Source organism: Bos indicus x Bos taurus, chromosome 2, assembly GCF_003369695.1.
Source record: "Bos indicus x Bos taurus breed Angus x Brahman F1 hybrid chromosome 2, Bos_hybrid_MaternalHap_v2.0, whole genome shotgun sequence".
NCBI classification, from domain to species: Eukaryota; Metazoa; Chordata; class Mammalia; order Artiodactyla; family Bovidae; genus Bos; species Bos indicus x Bos taurus.
In genome coordinates this window covers 2,478,983-2,498,604 of record NC_040077.1, presented here as the reverse complement: position 1 = coordinate 2,498,604, position 19,622 = coordinate 2,478,983, and positions in this window count along the sequence as shown.

Genomic DNA, 19,622 nt, shown 5'->3' with positions numbered 1-19,622 from the left:
TTTTCCTGATCTGAAGGGGAAAGCATTCCTCACCATCAAAACGATGTTAGTTAATGAGTTTTTATACATTTCTTTCACTAGGCTCCCTTATAATTTGCTGAGTTTCGGTTTTGATTTTGTTTTGTTAATGATGGAATAATGGAGTTTGTCAAATACCTTTTCTGTGTCTATTGAGATGCTTTTTATGTTTTCTGTCCTTTATTCTATGAATATGGTATATTTGATTGATCAATCTTGCTATGTTAAATAAACCTTGCATTTCTGGAATAAATTATACTTATTTATAACATATAATCTCTTTTATGTATTGTTATTTTCAATTTACTAGTATTTTACTGAAGATTTCTGCATTTATCTTCATTAGAAACTCTAGTCTGTAATTTCTTTTCTTTAGAGGTCTTTATTCAGTTTTGGTATTTGGGTAATATTGGCTTCATAGAGTAATTTGAAAAATATTCTTCTATTTTGCAAAATATCTGTGGTTAATTACTATTATTTCTGCTTTAAAACTTCAGTAGAATTCATCTGTGAAACTATAGCTATGGGATTTCCTTTGCAAGGGATTTTTGGTCACTATTTCAATCTCTTTGCTTATTATAGACATTCAGGTTTTCTGTTTATTTTTGATTCAGAGTTTGGAGTTGGTGTCTTTCAAGGAAAGTGTCCACTTCATGAAGGTAATTTAAACTATTGTCACAAAATTGTTCATAGTATTCCTTTTAAGTGCTGCTTTAGCTGCATCCCCTAAATTTATGTATGTGTGTTACTTGTTTTCATTCATCTCAAACTATTTTGTAATTTTCTTGCTCTAATCCATTAGTTATTTTAGAAATAAGGTGTTTGATTTTCATATTTCCCTATATTTCTGTGAATTTTCCAAATTGCTTTCTGTTATTTATATGTGATTTAATTCCAATGTGATCAAAGGATAGTCTTTACATGAGTACAATTATTTTAAAATTTACTCAGGTTTATTTTACAACCTAGCATATGGTCTATCCTAGAGAATGTTCCATGCAAGCCTAAGAAGAATATGTATTCTGCTGTCTTGAGGTGAAAGTTCTATAAAATTGTGTTAGGTCTAGTTGTTTTATACTTTTATTCAAATATTCTACTTCATTGTCTATTTTCTTTTTTTTTTGAGATTTTATTATTTTTTATTATTATTTATTATTATTATTTTTTTACTTTACAATATTGTATTGGTTTTGCCATACATCAACATGCATCCGCCACAGGTGTACACGTGTTCCCCATCCTGAACCCCCCTCCCACCTCCCTCCCCATACCATCCCTCTGGGTCATCCCAGTGCACCAGCCTCAAGCTTCCTGTATCCTGCATCGAACCTTACTCTACATTTTCCTCTGGTGCTCTTCCTCCAACAATTCAGGTGATAAAGAGGTGTTTAAAAATGACAGAGCACCTCTTTATCATGCAAACATGAATATAAAATGTGAATAAAAATTCAATCGTAAGTTATAAATTAGAGAAAAATAAAAAACATTAAAATTGTTCTGAAAACACCACTTTTCTCAGAGGAAATTAACCTTGCAAAAACATTCCCTTTTCCTTTCAGAAAAGAATTTATTTTTTGCTGAAACAGATGGGAAATCAGAAAATACTTTAAAATGTATTTTGATTCTAAGCATACATATCTCCTTGTTTACCATAGATATTCTGTGAATTTGAAGAGGAGTATAAGGTCTCAGTGAAGATCCCACAAACATACAAAGCAGAAAGACGTGGCAGAAAGGAATTTTTATTTAAAGAGAATGTTGTTTTTATTTTTTTATTTTTATTTTATTTTTAAACTTTACAGTATTATATTAGTTTTGCCAAATATCGAAATGAATCCACCACAGGTATACCTGCGTTCCCCATCCTGAACCCTCCACCCTCCTCCCTCCCCTACCCTCCCTCTGGGTCGTCCCAGTGCACCAGCCCCAAGCATCCAGTACACCCACTTTCACCATTACTATTCAACATAGTTTTGGAAGTTTTGGCCACAGCAATCAGAGCAGAAAAAGAAATAAAAGGAATCCAAATCGGAAAAGAAGAAGTAAAACACTCACTGTTTGCAGATGACATGATCCTTTACATAGAAAACCCTAAAGACTCCACCAGAAAATTACTAGAACTAATCAATGATTATAGTAAAGTTGCAGGATATAAAATCAACACACAGAAATCCCTTGCATTCCTATACACTAATAATGAGAAAACTGAAAGAGAAATTAAGGAAACAATTCCATTCACCATTGCAACGGAAAGAATAAAATACTTAGGAATATATCTACCTAAAGAAACTAAAGACCTATATATAGAAAACTATAAAACACTGGTGAAAGAAATCAAAGAGGACACTAATAGATGGAGAAATATACCATGTTCATGGATTGGAAGAATCACTATAGTGAAAATGAGTATACTACCCAAAGCAATTTATAGATTCAATGCAATCCCTATCAAGCTAACAATGGTATTCTTCACAGAGCTAGAACAAATAATTTCACAATTCGTATGGAAATACAAAAAACCTCGAATAGCCAAAGCGATCTTGAGAAAGAAGAATGGAACTGGAGGAATCAACCTACCTGACTTCAGGCTCTATTACAAAGCCACAGTTATCAAGACAGTATGGTACTGGCACAAAGACAGAAATATTGATCAATGTCTATTTTCTGTTTAGTTGTTATATCTATTATTCAATGTGGGATATTTAAGTCTCCAACTTTGTTGTTGAATTATAAATTTCTTCTTTCACATCTTTCTATCAGCTCATGTTTCGTGTATTCGTCTTCATATATGATTGTAATTTTTTTATGTTTACCTGATTTATTGACCTTTTTATCTTAAAATATCCCCTCTCTTTTTCTCTCTAAGCTCATTATTGCTTTATGCCACAGTTTTTTGAATTATAATAATTATAGCAGAAAATTGATAAAAACAAAAACATATGCATACTGTCTTTTATATTTACAAGTGTAGTTAACTTTCTGGTGGTCTTATTTCTTCATGTAGATACAAGTTACTATCTAGTGTTCATTCACTTCAGTGTGAAGGATTCTCTGAATCATTTCTTGTAGGACAGTTCTTCTGGTGATGAACTCTCCCCATTTTTATTTAACTGGAATGATTTAATTTCTGCCTCATTTTTGAAGGATAGTTTTGTTGTATATAGAATTCTCATTTGACTTTTTTTATTTTTTCTTTCAGTACTTTAAACTTGTTATCTGGCCTCCCTGATTTCTACAGAGAAATCAGCAGCTAATTTTTGAAAATCCCTTGTATGAATTTTTTGTTTGTTTGTTTTGTTTTTCTTATTTTTATTTTTCTATCTTCAAGATTCTATCTTGGTCTTTGGCTCTAAATAGTGTGTCAATTGTGAGGACTGACATAGAAAAACAAGCTTGGTGGTTTATACAACCGAAATTTAGTTTCTCACACTCTCGAAGCCAGAAGTCCAAGATCAAGATGTCAGCATGGTTGGCCTCTCCTGAAGCCTCTTGCTTTACCTTGCAGATGGCCACCTTTTCACTGTGTCCTCACAGGGTCCTTCCTTTGTGTGCACATCCCTGTTGCTTCTCTATGCATTCAAATCTACTCCTCTTATAAGGATACCAGTTAGATTAGATCAGGGCCTACCCAAACAGCCTCATTTTAGTTTAATTATCTTTCAGGGCCCTATCCCCAATTATAGTCACATTCTCCAATTTTAGGGGTTAGGGTTTTCACATATAAGTTGGGCAAGGGGGACTCAACTCAGTCCATAACAGACAGTTTCATGATAATGTTTCTGTGAATCTGTTCTAGTTTATCTTACTTGAAATTCATTTAGCTTCTTGGGTATATAGATTTATGTGTCTCATGAAATTTGGGCAGTTTTCAATTATGATTTCTTCAAATGTTCTTTCTTATAATGCTTGTCAATTATCTTTTGCATTTCAGCCCCTCTGGTATGTGTGTAATGGTATTAAATCATTGTTTTAATTTGTATATATACTCTTTATGTATTATATGTCTTCTTTTATAATGTCTTTATAGAATTTTGACTATTTTTCAATGAGTTTGTCTCTATTCTGTTTGCTGATTTGTAGTTATTTATATCCTGGATAAGAGCTCTACTTGGCCTTAACTGTAATGTGACTGTAACAAGAAACTTATTTTTTGCATTTAGTATCCTGAACTCCTGTGTTTCCCTGGGTACTGTCTACTGTTTTCTTTGTATGATAAATAATGAAGTGAACTATAATCCCCAAGCCATATTCTTTTTCTCTTCTCTATTATTATAAAGTGATATCCTTACTCTCGACTTTATCACCATCATTGAGCTTTAGATCTAAAATTAAATATATTTAATATTCAATATCACACTTTAATCCAAACCTTCACCTGATTTCCTGGTTGGCTAAGCCTTATTCTTCTGATTCCTTCTGTGCATGCGGATTGTAGTGTGCCAAGCTCCTCTGTCCATGGGATTCTCCAGGCAAGAATACTGAAGTTGGTTGCCATGCCTTCCTCAGGGAAATCTTCCCAATCTAGATATCAAACCTCTGTTTCTTGTCTCTTGGATTGACAGGCAAGTTTTTTACCACTAGCGCCACCTGGGAAAGAAAAGAAATTCTATGCAGTCCTGAAAATAACATGCCTGTTTAATTTTAGCTTTTATAGTTGTGTGTCAGTTTGACCAAATATGACATTCTTGATTCTTATTTTCATTCTTTTGCATCTTAGATATGTTTCTTTATTGTTTTCTGTTATGAAATCTTACTTTGAAGTAGCATAATTACCTAATTTTTTCCTTATAAATTGAATATTTTCATCCTTTTTCAAAAAAGTTTTTTCTACATATTTAAGGTCTTACAACTTTATTGAAATACATCTCAGGATTGATTTTTATGCCTTGATTTTCACAATTACACAGTGTGGCATTTCAATAAGTATCTGATGTCATTTCATATATAGAATATTTCTTGAATTATAGTTTTGGTTTATGTTTGCTTCTTTTTTCCTTTGGGAATACTGGCTATGAATATAAATATAGATGGTATATTCTTTTGTCTTCTACATCTATAATTTTCTCTAATTTAAAATTTTATTTTTCTTTATTTTTTGTCTTATTCCTCTAATTCTTTTATTATACATTCTTTATCACCTATTCATTTCCTTCTAATTCTTTCTTCATTAGTATGTATGTATGTGTGTATATATACATATATTTACAATTTCTAGCATGTCTGCTCTTTTTCATATACTTGATTTGTTTAGTAATTAAAATTCTAAAATTTTCTACATCTCATCTTTGGCATTTTTTTCTGCTCTTCATATTTTTTAAAATTTTATCTTTTTTATATTAGATCATTGTTTATCTACTCAACTATAATTTTAAGGTATGCCTTCATTATCTATTAAATTATAATTCAGTTATTAACTTTTATAATTTTAATCATTTGTTTGATAATATCACTACATGAAGTTCATTTGTCATTTAGTATTGCTTACCAAAAATGAGGTGGTTTCTTCACTTTTAGATGGAGTTCATGCCTCATCAGAGGGATGGGACAGGGAAGTTTTTCCAGTTTTCAAATATTCTATGTGGTCATCTCCATAGTTCCCCTTTATGTTTCATCCTTTATATCAGAACCTTCTCTTTTATTAATCCTATTGTTCCTATTTTGCTAAGTTTGGATTCTCTTTTGACTGTTTTTCATACTGGTTCATCTTGCACTTCTGGAAATATTTTAAAGTGTATTTGAGAAAATCAGAGCACAGGCTACATTCTCATAGTTTCACTGCTTGTTCTCAGATCAGTCCTTAGATTAGGTTCCTCTCTATTCTATGGGAACAACCACTAGTAACCCCTGGATTTTTCAGTAGCAGCAGAACACCCCATCATCTTATCTCTCCACACAGTTTCCTATTCTACAATGAAATCTCCATGAGTTCTACTGGTGGTTTACACCATTTATGCATATTCTGGGTTAACTGGGATAATTTCTCACCTAATATTTTGAAGTATTTTTTTCTGAGTTATCTTTGCTTGTCCATTTTATCTCCTATTTTGGTTTTTCATTTTGAGATATAATTAACATATTAAAATGTATCAAAAATTCAAGTGTTATAAGTATAAAATTAAGTGCTTTCTAGTGTATTTACAAGGTTGACTGACCATCACCAATACCTAATTCCAGAATATTTTCACCACTCCATTACAAAATGAAGCCTTATCTATATTAACTATAACTCCCCATTTTCCCCTTACCCTATCTCTTGACAACCAGCAACAACTTTTGGTTTCTGTAGATTTTCTATTATGGATGTTTCATGGAAGTGGAATTGTATAATATGTGGTTAATGTATCTGTTATTTTTCATTTAGCCCAATGTTTTCAAAGTTAATTCATGTTCTAGTACGTATCAGTACTTCATTTTTTAATGACTGAACAATTTTCCATTGTATGGATACTCCACATTTTATCTGCCCATCTATTGATGCACATTTGGGTCATCTTTATTTGAGGCTACCATGAATAATGGCACAATGTATAAGTCTTTATGCATTTTATTATGTTATTTTTAGTATAATTCTAGTATCACAAGTGCTGGACCATAGACTAATTATCAGTTTAGTTTTGGAGGACTGCCATACTGTTTACAAAGCCAGTTCACTGTTCTATATTCCCATCATTAATGCATAACATAAGCATTTATTGCTATGAATTTTCCTCTTAGAATTTCTTTTGTTACATCCCACAAATGTTGGTACATTTCCATTTTGTTTCTCCTGAGGTATTTTGGTACATTTCCATTTTATTTGTCCTGAGGCATTTAAAAAATTTTTTTTCTGATTTCTTCTTTGACCAATTGGTTGCTCATTAGCATGTTGTTTAGTCTCTACATATTTGTAAATTTTCCAGTTTTCTCTTTGAAGTTAATTTCTGATTTCATACCACTGTGGTGGGAAAATACACTTGATATAATTTCCACCCTCAAATTTATTGACTTGTTTTTTGGCCTAACATATGATCTGTCCTGGAAAAGGCTTCAGGTGCATTTGAGAAGAACATATATTCTGTTGCTTTTGGATGAATGTCCTGTGTGTGTATCTGTGTTTGTCTGTATGTGCATATGTGTATTAAGGTCATATGTTCTATTATGTCATTTAAGGGTCATGTTTCTTTATTGTTATTTCTGTCCAGATAATTTACCTATTGATGTAAGCAGGATATTAAAGTCCTCTACTATTATTGTTGCTGTCAGTTTCTCCCTTTAGCTCTGTTAATATTTGCTTTATATATTTAGAAGTTCTTATGTTGGATGCATAAATGTTTGCAAGTATTATATTCCTTTATTGGAGTGACCCCTCAATTTTTGTAGAATGCTTCTGTTTGTTTCTCATTACAGTCATTTTAAAGTCTATTTTGTCTGATATAAGTATAGCTACTCCAGCTTTCTTTTGGTCTCCACTTGCATGGGATATTTTTTTTCCATACCTTCACTTTTAGTCTGTGTGTATTCTCCATCTAAAGTGAATCTCACGTGGGCAGCATATAGATGGGTTTTGTTTTTGTATCCATGCAGCCACTCTATGTCTTATGATTGGAGAATTTAGTGTACTGGTATTATGCTATCTTTATTTTACAGGAAATCATTTGCAGTAAATGCTCACACTGTTGCTGTAATTTGAGAATTATAGTTTTCCTGGGTTGTTTGATTGTGCAAATATTCACACAGGAGAGACCTGCTTCATTCATACTGAGAGTTAAGATGAACTCTGAGATTTTATACATCAGTGTTAAATTTTTTATGGCTACTCACTGTGATATAGAATTTTTCCTTTTACATTAGTTCAGTTATTTTAGTGGAAAACTGATAAAATGTTTCAACATTTTCACTTAGGATATCATCTTGATTGATCCTGGATAACCTTAGGTTTATTTCTTTTAAATATCATCTTAGAGATTGCTCTGTGTTGATTCACTTCATATAGTGATAATAGTGGTTTTTTTAAATATTTTTTCTCTCTCTCTGTCACACACACAGACATCCACACAAATCCCCTCCCTGGAAACTTGTGTATGATCCTGGGCTCAGGTGGCAGTTTGATTCCATTCTACTGTTCATAATTTCTGTTGCTTTTTAGTCTCTCAGTCATGTCCAACTCTTTGCAACCCCATGGACTGTAGCCCACCAGACTCCTCTGTCCATGGGATAAAAAAATTCATGTCAATTGTTGTTGTTTTAAGAGAAGAACACAGATAAGACTTGGAATGCAAACTTTTTATGTGGATGATTTAAATGCAGAGGCTACATTCCCCAGGTGTCATGCTCTGTGAGGTGGCACTTACCAGAACTGCAGCATGCCTGTATAAGATGCTCATCTACCTGGTGACTGGAGCCACTCACCATCACTAATGCCTCTGAATATCATGGTACAGAGGTTCCCTAAACTACCAAAGGCCTCACTGCTTTCTATATTAAGGGAGCTCATACCTGCCTATCCTGCCAAGCCACAAATGGTCAACACTTCTACATCTAAAGAACTTTCCCCAGAAAGCCTACTCATTGATTTTGTGTAAAATTTATAAATATTCTCAACATAGTGTCCAGAAATTTTCTACATTGCTTTTTACCCCTTCATTTCCCTTCTCAGCCAAAGACTCTTTGCTTCTCATTTGGCTCTATTTCTTGGCTCTCTCTATATACAGTACTTTGAAAGGAAGACTTTACACTGTGACTTTCCCATGAGATTCTCTGGTATCCACTTGCTACTTCCATTTCTCACAGCTTCAGGTCCATGGAGCCCTACCCATGGCACATTCCAGCCCCAGGACACCTTCAAAGCAGCCCTGTCTTTATCTAGTCCACATCAGATAGGGGGATGTCTTTAGAGAGCTGCTTCTGAGTTGGCCCTGTGTCATTTCTGAAGGCTAACAAGGTACCCAGTAGGCTCAGTGCACACTCAAGCTTCCTCTTCACACTATGCTGACCACCCAAACAGCTCTCTGTCCTGTGGCAAGTTTCACTGGTCTAACACTTATCACTGATTAGCTCTCGTAGTTCTCTTACACCTTGTCTTATTTTTATTGTGCCATCATATCAGATGTACTAACTTTTGTGCATTTAGTCAGAACGCATATCCATTAAAGTTTTTTTTTTTTTTCATAAATTGCAGCTATGTTTAGAGCTTGAACTTTAGAAAGACTCAGGTTTAAATGTACTCTATTTGTTTCTTTCTATGATACCTTGACAAGATGCTCAACCTGGTCCAACCTCAGAATCTTTTGCTTTTAAATTGTGATAATATCAGTCAAGAAGAATTAAGTGATATCTGGAAATAATACTCATAGAATATCTCTTATTCAGGAACAATTTTATTAATAGCTAGTTCCCTAGAGTAGTGCTTTGTGATAAAATATGCACCCTATACCCATGTTGAATAAACAAATAATGCACATTGTACAAGAATAATGCTTGCAGCTTGAGAATGTATAACGTACCTCTCCTGCCCCATCCTTCAGTGCCCCTTTCCAACCACAGTTTCAGGCCTCACAATCCCTCCTCTTGGGGGCTCCAAGAGTCCTTCTAACATCCCACCCAACCAGAGTCAACCCTGGACTATCTAGGAACTATAGAAGAAGTGTTTAAAAAGAACTCACCACCTAGCAAGACTAATGAAACACAACACACTGTGATGTGCCTTAGGAACATGTGCTGTGCATGTGTGTATGCAATCTGACTGTTTTCTCTGGGGATGAGCATAGCTTTGAGGAGGAAAATGATCACATAGGTAGACCTGGCTTGAACACAAAGGACAGCTCCATTGTGTCCTATTGTATGCACCCTTAGATCATCCTCATCCATAGAAGGAGATAACAATGCCTCTTCCCTCCCCTTCTGCTGTGAATATGGTATTTGCAAAGCCCTTTATACTTTATTTATCCCATAGTTGTTAACCATTTAAGTATAATCAATATGCATTAAATCCCTGAAAAATCATTGAGGTTGACCTAACTTCATTCATTCATATAGTTGTCATTTCTTAGACATCTACCCTCTGCTAATGGAAGAGAATGTAATAATGAATAAGACACATTCCCTGTCCTTATCCTTATGGTTGAGATAAATGAGATGAAAACATATCTCCCACTAGGTAATAGTGACAGGTTCTGTAATTAGGTAACCGGTGCCAAAGATGAAGTCATTGAATATTAAAGTGCCCCTTCCTTCCACATAATTGCTAACAAGATTTGGGTGGGCAACTTTCTAGTCCATGTGTAGAGAGAGGGCCAGAATCCCTGCAGGAACCCTGAAACTTGTAGTTTAGGAAAGAGTCCATTCCCCAAGCCTGGAAAACAATGCCAAGGTTATGGTATGTAGCAATAAATTATAGTGTAAATCTTAGCTACCCTCTGAGTCTGACTATAAGCCAAGTCTAGGAATGCAATGATGAAAAACAAAGCATCCCTCTCTTCTTTCTTTTAATGCCTCTGAACTGGAGAAGCTGGCTTCTAGAGCCTGATTTATAGATCCCTGAACACTTTGCTGGATCTCCTTGATCAGCTCAGTTGTGCATCTGGCACAGAAGACTACAGGAGCTGTGTTTGCATCACAAACACTTTCCAAAGCCTGCAAGAGTATCATCTAACTTCCCCTAAGTAGAACTAAGAATCAGAAGATGAAGGAATGACAGTTCCTGAGAGAACGCTCTGACTTTTCCTGCTGGTATTTATAACTGGCCACAATTGGTATATTTCATAATTTAATGCCTTGTCATTACAGCTCTGATCAATGAGTGGCTTTTGAGTATTTCTTTAGTGACTTCACACACTGTAAATGGAAAAAAAAAAATGCCAAAATAAAATAGCTTAAATTTGACCACAAATAAGGAAATACTTAAACATCAATGAACTTAATAAGTGCTTAAAAAGTGCTAAAATTTCTTAAAAAGAAAATTATTAAAATTAGTCAGAATTTGCCCTTCACTTTGGAAATCTCATAGTCTGGAAGGTAAGAAAAAATGGAACCAGAATTCTAAGATGGAAGCCTTCAAGTTCACACAAGGGGCTCTGGGAGCAGCAGCCATGGGAAGTGTGTCAGGGAAAACTTCCTTGGCAGAAGTCAAGGAATAAATGGATAGGAGTTAGCTGGGCAAGGGGTAAGGGTGGGGGTGGGAGGCTCCTGTGGACCTGCAGAAGTAGGAAGAAATCTAGCTTGTTGTTATGAACTGCCTTCCTGCAATGGGTGGATAGCTTACAGAGAAGACTGGAGGTGAGCAAGAGTTGCACCATGGGGAGCTCTGGTACCAAGGTCAGGTTTGTAAAACAGCATTTAATCACTTGAATGACACAAAGAATAGGACTGAGAGGAACGAGACCAAATTTTTCTTACAGCACTTTGGGGCCAGAACTCAAGGTTTGTCTTCTTTTGAAAACACCCCAGGAGGCAAGAGGACCTGTTGGGAGGTAGACCTGTTCGCCAGAACCATCTCTTCACAGAGTGGTCCTGAAAATGAAGCTATATCGCTATACTGTTCTGTTGAAATCTGTTGCCTCGGGCCCCATGCACCATCTGTTTCAGAGGACTCAGCTCCTCTCCCTCCCTGGGTGAGAGCTCTCCCTGCCAGCCTCTCCTCCAGTCAGTCCTTGGCCCAAGCTTGTCCGCACTCCTTCGCAGCTGATTTACACTGCCACCTCATTGCCAACCAACTGGTGACATCACTCACATTGGCTGCCAGCCACGGAGGGAAGTGAGTTTCCTCCAGAATAGAATTCTGTCCAGACATGCACACCGAAATGGCTGGCACCTTCCACTTAATGGTCCATGTGAAATTTCTCTTTCCTGGATCTGATGGAATGCGGTTCTGTTCTAGTCTGCTTTCATTCCCACAGTTTCAAATTCCTGGGCCTGTCAACTGGATTCCTACTTTCACTTCTCCCCAGCTTCCAACCTCACCCTTTCCCTTAGCCTCTGAGGCAATATCTCCCAGAATGAAATCCATGTTTTCCAGGGGTCTGAGCATGCCAGCATCCTTTAGGAGGGAAAAGCAGTATTCACACAGACCTATGGCAGCCCAACTAAAGGCCAGCACCATGCCCTCACACGTGCCTAAGGGTTAGTGCACCTCTTGCTTGTGTGTGTTACTTCTGTGTGCCATGTTTTCCTCAGGTGGCAGGCTATGGATAGTTTGCGAGTGCTCTTTATTGTGTGTGTGTGTGTGTGTGTGTATATATATTTATTTATTTATAAATATTTTATAATATATATATATATATATATATATTTTTTTTTTTTTTTCCGGCCACACCTTGTGCCATGCAGAATCTTAGTTCCCTGACCAGGGATGGAAACCATGTTCCTTGCAGTGGAAGTGTGGATTCTTAACCATTGGACCACCAGGAAAGTTCCTGTGAGTGCTTTTTATTTTAGAATATAGAATAATGAGTTCTGGCAAGTGGTATCTTCTGATGTCACTGCTTGTATGTGGAACCCAGTTCAACAGAGATGAGTGGCTTCTTGTTTGGAACAGAATTAGTGCTGCCCTGAGGAAATCTTTTTTTCTGATAGATGTGTTACAGTTGTTGCTCTGATCATACAAATAGAGCTTCTGGTGGTTATTACCATGAGTAAGTCTCTCAGTTTTTCTTTGGCTTGTTGAAGAAATAAAGCCATGAATGCTTTGTGTATTGCTATCTCTTACAAGATGGTGGTGAGCAGAACTCAGTGAAGACCCTTATGCCTTGACCTGTCTGTTATTTTCAAATTCCAATCTCAACCAGGAAAGCTCTTTGGCTCTTTCCTAGAGACAGGACAGTGCAACCTGCCACTTGTCATAGTCTTGTTTGATCATAGCTTAAGGACACAAGAGGCCTTTGTCACAAGCATCCTGCTGAATTGCAAATTAATGTGCCAAAGAAAGACACCTCAGGCATTAGTGGAACATCTGTTGCACTGAAGAAGGAAACAGAACAGGCTCTATCTTGAAAGCAGGACTCCATCCTGGGCAGGACTGTGGACTTTGAGCTATATGCCCAGTATCTATGGAAACGACATACCAACTGGAAAACCAGGCCCCTGGAAGGAAGAGCCCCAGGACTCTCCAGCACCTAAAAGAATACCCTAATTATCTGTGTGACCGAATAGAATCATACATTCTATTATGCTTATTGGGGAACGACCACAAGCCTATTGATAGTTGTCCACTGTTAACTACCTAGGTTTAAGGCATATGAATCACAGGTTGACTTTGATTGTATCTTTCTTTTTCCTTTGTTCAGACTAGTTTCAGGGAATTTGGGGACGTAGGTTTGGGCACTTATGCTTAGGGTATATAAGGTTTTCACCAAAACTGGTTGGGGGTCTTTGGCTAAGAGGAGACTCTGCCTTGGGCCCATCAGTGTAATGAACTGCACTCCACTATCTGCATTGTCCTTCTAAGTGAGCTTGTTTCCTGGAACGCGTGGCTACAACAGCACTTTTTTAGTGATAAATGGCAAAAGTAACATAAAATAACATGGGCCAGGAAAAGCTGAGAGCAGCTTCAGCAGGTTCTTTGGTTAAATTGCATAAACCTTTCTCCAACTTCCCAAGAGAAGGGAGATCCTGCAATACTTCATAGAAGGTAACAAAGCAAGTCCTCCTTAAGTGGAATACTCAGATCTCTTTGGCTCCTGGTAACTCTAAGGAATTTTAAAGAGATCATTTTAAAAAATGGTGAAAGTTTGGAATAAAAGGAATAAAAAAGAATTATTGTGCATGATCTCAACAGAGAATTAAAGAATAGAGCGGGTTCAATTAGAATCAGCAACATTCTGCAACACAAAAATAAAGAGTGTGGAAAAAGAGTTCCTTGTATGATCTTCACTTCCATATATTTGCCAAAAAAGATACTGCCCCTGTAATTGCAAGAGGTTTTCTCTACTCAACTAAATAGTATCATGATCAAGGGCATGGTCCAAGCCAATGCCCCCATAGTGGCGTTGAGTTCTCTGTGCTTCATCACAGCCTCAGACTTTTTAAAATTATCTGAAATTTCTTTCATCTATTCATTCCTTTGCCTCTAACCAGTAATGTGGTTGACAGTTTTGTACATGGAACATTTATTATTCACCTTGTGCACACAGCTCACATATTCAGCACCTCAATGACCAGCCACATGAATGTGTTAGGTGGCATTGTCAGGAATGGCTCCAAAGAAACTGTCTGATTTATCAGATCACTTCCTATTGGGTATTTCAGTCATGCTCAGCCAGAGTACACACTGCAACCACCTGAGGAGCACTTTAAAGGTACAGATGGTGATATCTTAGGCCACACATTTGGCATAGTAATTAGTCTGGAGTTGGTTCAGACATCTAATTTATCTCAGAGTCCACAAAAAGTGAATCCAACCTGCAGCTGCAGTTGAGAACCTCTGAGCACTGCCAGAAGAAGAAAGAAGAGTGCCCAGTTTTCCTTTTCTTTAGAAAATATCAATATGTTTTAAAAGAAATGATTACTTTCACAACAGAAGTGACAACATTTGCCACCTTTAAGTACAAATATTTTTCATGCAAATTTCCCAAACTCTCATTTGGAAAGCTTTACCCCTCTCTGCCTGACTCCCTCTTCAGTGTTAGTGGTTGGGGTCAGGGTGCAGGACTGCTGCAGGGACCTGAGGACCCAAGGATGGAGCTCCAGACATGGCAGCTGCTCCACCTCCCTCCCTTTGATCTCCACTCTTCTCAACAGCTGACCTGCTTTGCAAAGGTCAGCAGGCTCCTGGCCAGCAGAGTTAAAAGTCACACATGTCCATGTAGTTGAAAGAGTGTTCATTCAGAGGGTTTTACTCTAAGATCTAGAGCCCCTCTGATTTAGACAGGAAGCTTCCAGAGGCCCAGCCACACTCTCTGTGATTCCATTTAGGTTGTTAGGCTCAAAACCTCATAACAATGGTTCATTTGATAACCACTTTTTCCATCTGTAAGGAACCTGATAGGAAGATACAGCTAAGCCAGGAGAAACATGAGTGTTTGTATACCCATGTCTCTGGCAAAATACAGTTGTTTTCACAAACCCATAGCAACAGCACCAAACTATTGTGGGGTGGTGGTAGACTTCTCCAGTATGGTGTAGCATTGTCAGCTGTTGTTTTTGCTTAGTCACTAAATTGTGTCAGATTCTTTTGCAACCCCATGGACTATAACCCACCAGGCTACTCTGTCCATGGGATTTCCAGTAAGAATAATGGAGTGACAATAGAGGACTATAAAACAATAAAAAAAAAACTTACTAAAAGTTGATATGCTTTTTGTTATCAGCATTCTGAAGAATGTCAATAATATTTCTTCACCTTTAAATATCTTATGTTGGTCTAAGTCCTAAATAACTGCTGTGGTTACTGCTAAGTTTTAATAATATAAATGTCAGCCTCAAATAAGCATATTTTTATGACTTATCCTTAAATGAACATTGTATTCTACATGGAAGTTGATTCAGAGTATGTCCCAACACACACCAACTCAGCCACCCCTGTGTGTGTCTGTCATAAGATGAGAGCCCTCCAGACTCTTCTAAGGGGTAGCTTGCAGCTCTAACCTATGTGGTACTTCATACCTTTGTGTTTTGACAACACATTTAAAATAATCAATTAAAGCACAAAGTTCAATACACAAAACTAAAGCTTTTTCAATACTGTTCAACATGGAGTTTACATATGTGTGGAAAATTTAAAACAGTGAAAGAGTATAGAAGACAAGGTATAATATCTTTATTTAGTAAGTGCAAGATTTATTTAATATGTAATATTTTATTGAATATAATAATATATATAAAATTGAATGTAAGAACATAGTGTTACTGGGTACAACAGGATTACTGTTACCGAGTCCAAACTTGCTCTACCCACCACAAGATAAGTCAATGAATTCAAGGCGAGGTGTTGGGATCAGGAAGGGACTTCATTCAGGAGCCAGCTGACTGAGAAGAACAGTCAGCTAACACCTCAAAATAGCCAAAATAACCAGGGGCCTGGTTGCCAGGTTTTTATAGGATCAAAGATGGGGACGGGTGAGGATACAAAGTAAAAAGACTATTCAATCTTTGCAAATGTCCCTTAGACTGGCAAGGGAATGAGTTAGTTTCACTTCCTTACAGTCACTCACTGGCGGGCTGCTCAGGTTGTCTCCCTGAGGCAGGCCATTATGTATGCGTACAGTAACAAGAAATGGGCAGGATGAGAGTTAGTCACAGAAGCAGATCCAGCATTAGTTCAAAATTAACTTTTCCCAGTTACAAGATGACAATAATTTTGTTAAGCAGAGGATGGAAGCAAGGCACCACCTGTGTTTGCCGTGCAACCCAATGTTGACAATTGTTCATCTGTACAGAAGCTGTGACCCACATTCTGGGTAGCCTCGGGGAACTCCTTTAAACTCTCAAGCCAGTTCCCTCAACAACAAAGTAAAACCCAGTGAGAAAAGCCCCTTTCAGGAATTGAGATCTAATATTGATTCTAAAACTCCTGGTTCAATCACTACTTTGAGGCACTTGTAACACAGATAGAAAGATGAGACATGCAACTCACAAAAAGTTAAACAGCTATAAAAGATGCCAGCACGAAATAAATAAAAAATCAGAAAATGGTAAGTGTGGAGTAAATGGAGCCCACAATTCCTGCCCTCAAAGCCTGGAGAGACCACATGGCCCAGAGGGGGCTGGGGAAGCTTTCTGAACACTTTGGGCAGCTCCTGGAAGCACTTCTGCTTAATTGTCTGTAATTTACAACCCTAGGCTCATTTTTCTATGGTTTAAAACTGGATTGATGCAGTCTGCTTTAGAGGTGAGGATTGGGGGAGTGGGGGGAGGTGACTTTAGAACCCAGAGATGGTGCTGACATAGCAGGAGGACAGAATGCATGCCCATGGACAGGCAAGCACAGCCAGTTCCAAGGATGCAGGAGGCTTTTGGCTCTCCATCACTGTGATGTCTCCTGTAGACTATAAGAAACCCATGTCTCCCCAGACACCAGCACATATTCTTCCAACACAACAGGAGCTGTGTCTATGCTTCCCCATTAGCCCTAGGCTTGTCAGCCCTTCTGGCTTCTCTCCCACAACTACTTCATGTGGGGCCCACATGGCTGATTCCCAGGGATGACTGCTGCCCTCTGCTTGGTCTGTCCTGATGACCACTGAGTTGGTGACCCAGATTCACCACCTACCCTGTGCTCAGGGGGCTCAGCAGAAAGTGGCATTCGGCAGCCCAGATATGTTTGGGGTATAGGAGAATGAGCACATGTGCTCAGATATGCCTTGAATCTCTTCACACCAGAAAGTTGGTTTGGTTTTTCTCCTGTACCCCCAAAACTAGCTTGCTTCCTTTCCAACCAGGCCATGTATGGCTGTCCTCCCTATAATTCCTCTGGTTTATTTATAAGATAGCTTTCTGCATTCTTACTTCTCCAGATTGCCTGTTCCCCTGGGAGCAAATGGAAACCAGGCTGCCCCACATTTACGGCAGCTCAGTGCTCTCTGAAATGCAATTAAAATGTTAAAGAAGATGGACAATCAATATTTTATAAACTACACAAAAAATTCTGTTTCTAATGGACTGGTGTGTGTTACAAAACTGGGAGAGCCTGAGGCTGTGTCTACAAAATGCCAAAGCAACTAGTTGCAAAGTGAAAAATTTCTCTCTCCTTGTCAATCTCCAGGACTTAGTTCCCTCGCTAGCTCTCCTTCCCATATCTGATTAACTGGACAATTTGTTCTGACACTGGGGATGACAGGGCCACAGAACAGGGAGACCCAGATTCAAAGCAAGAGTGAAAGCCTAACAGAGACTTTATCAGGCTTCTCTTCACTCTCTCCAGGAGAAGAACAACAAACATTTGTCTGAGCTGTTAAAAGCATGTTGTTCTAGAGGGAAATGATACATGCAGGTACCAGGCACATGAGTGACTATTCCAACTTTCTCCATATTCCAGATCTGGACTCAGAATCCTTCCCACACACCCCCAGGCAGCTGTGACTAGATAGAGGCAGGACCCACAGGGTTAAGAATTGTGTCTGGGGCTAAGGTTATGTCACTAACCTCCAAGGTTATGTCACTATTCCTCCCAGCAGCTCAAAGAATAACAAAGTCCCCTATTGTTTAAAAACAGCCAAAAATGGGGCCCAGGGAGCTACTTAGTAGCTTGTCATTATCCACAGCTGGAAAGAAGCAGAGGGAGTTTGGAATCAGCTGTCTGCAAAGCCCCAGACTCCTCCTGGCCCACATGCTACTCAGTTTCCGCATTGTGTGAGGATTGGCTGAGCCCCAGGCAACATGTCAGACATCAGGATGAAGTGAGACAGAACAGTCTTTCCTTCAGAGCACTCACACCATGAGGATAACTTGTCCCCTACTCAACAATGAGGCACTGCCCCTGCTTCTGCAAGGAAAGACAAAGCTGTTGTCCACATGCATGCTAAGCCAGGAGGCTGGGAGCACAGCTCAATACCCAAGGTGGGGCAGGGAGCTGGCTTGCAGGATGACCTCAGTGGGTGGGGCCTGGACTGCAGTCACCAAGGTAGACATAAGTATGAAATCAGATCTTGGCAAATGAGGAGGTTTTAGATGAGAAGATGAGACAAAGGCAGGCAGCCTGACACATTTCAAAGCACAAATGCTGAGAAGTTCTTGCAAGTGAGACTAGAGGACAGGGAAGGTACAGGAACAGAGTAGAGACTTGTGTCAGGAGGAGAAAAGGCTCAGGGCTGTGCTGGGGCCATCTGCATGTGAGGAGGCATTTCCAGCTCCAATGTCCCTGTGAGTATAGCAGGCTGGCTGTAAAGTGGGTATTATGGATGAGGGCACTGAGTCTAGAGAGGTCAGGGACCTGCACCAGTCACACATCATGGAAGTCTCAGAGCAGACTGGAAGCAGGCCTATGGTCCTTACCTCCTGCCCTCACAGGATATGGCCTCCAGGCAGCAGACCCTGAGAACCACACTCTGTGTGAGATGAGAGACTGTGAAGATTGGCTTGATTATTCAGACAATGAGAAACTGATAAATATATTTGATAAGGAAGATTAAATGACATGATCAAAATTACATCTTATAAAGATTGGCCACGGCATTAAGGGGTACAGAGAAGCAGAATAAGATGGGAAATCTGGGAGATGATCCTCTATCCAGGTAGAATACAGTTTAGACCATTGAAGAGAGAAGAGAAGAGGTAGTTCGGGGGTGGGGAGGGGAACATAGGGTCTTGTGAGAGGCCAACCACTGACTGTGACTAGAAGAGGGTGGAGCTGAATGAAGAAGAGTCAAAGGAGATTTGAGTCCTGGTGCCTGGGGGAAGAAGCAGACATGTGGGATGGAGGCAGAATAGGTGCTGGAGGGAAGATGCAGCTTTCTTCCATTTGCATACGTTCCCACTAAAAATCCACCAGAAGTGACACTATTTTCTCAAGAGCACTTGGCGAGCATGCATGCTAAGTCACTCAGTCATGTCTGACTCTCTGTGAACCTAAAGACTGTAGCCCACCAGGTTCCTCCATCCATGGGATTTTCCAGGCAAGGATACTGTAGTGGGTTGCCATTTCCTTCTCCAGGGGATCTTACCATCCTCCAGGGAAAGAACTCACATCTCCTTTT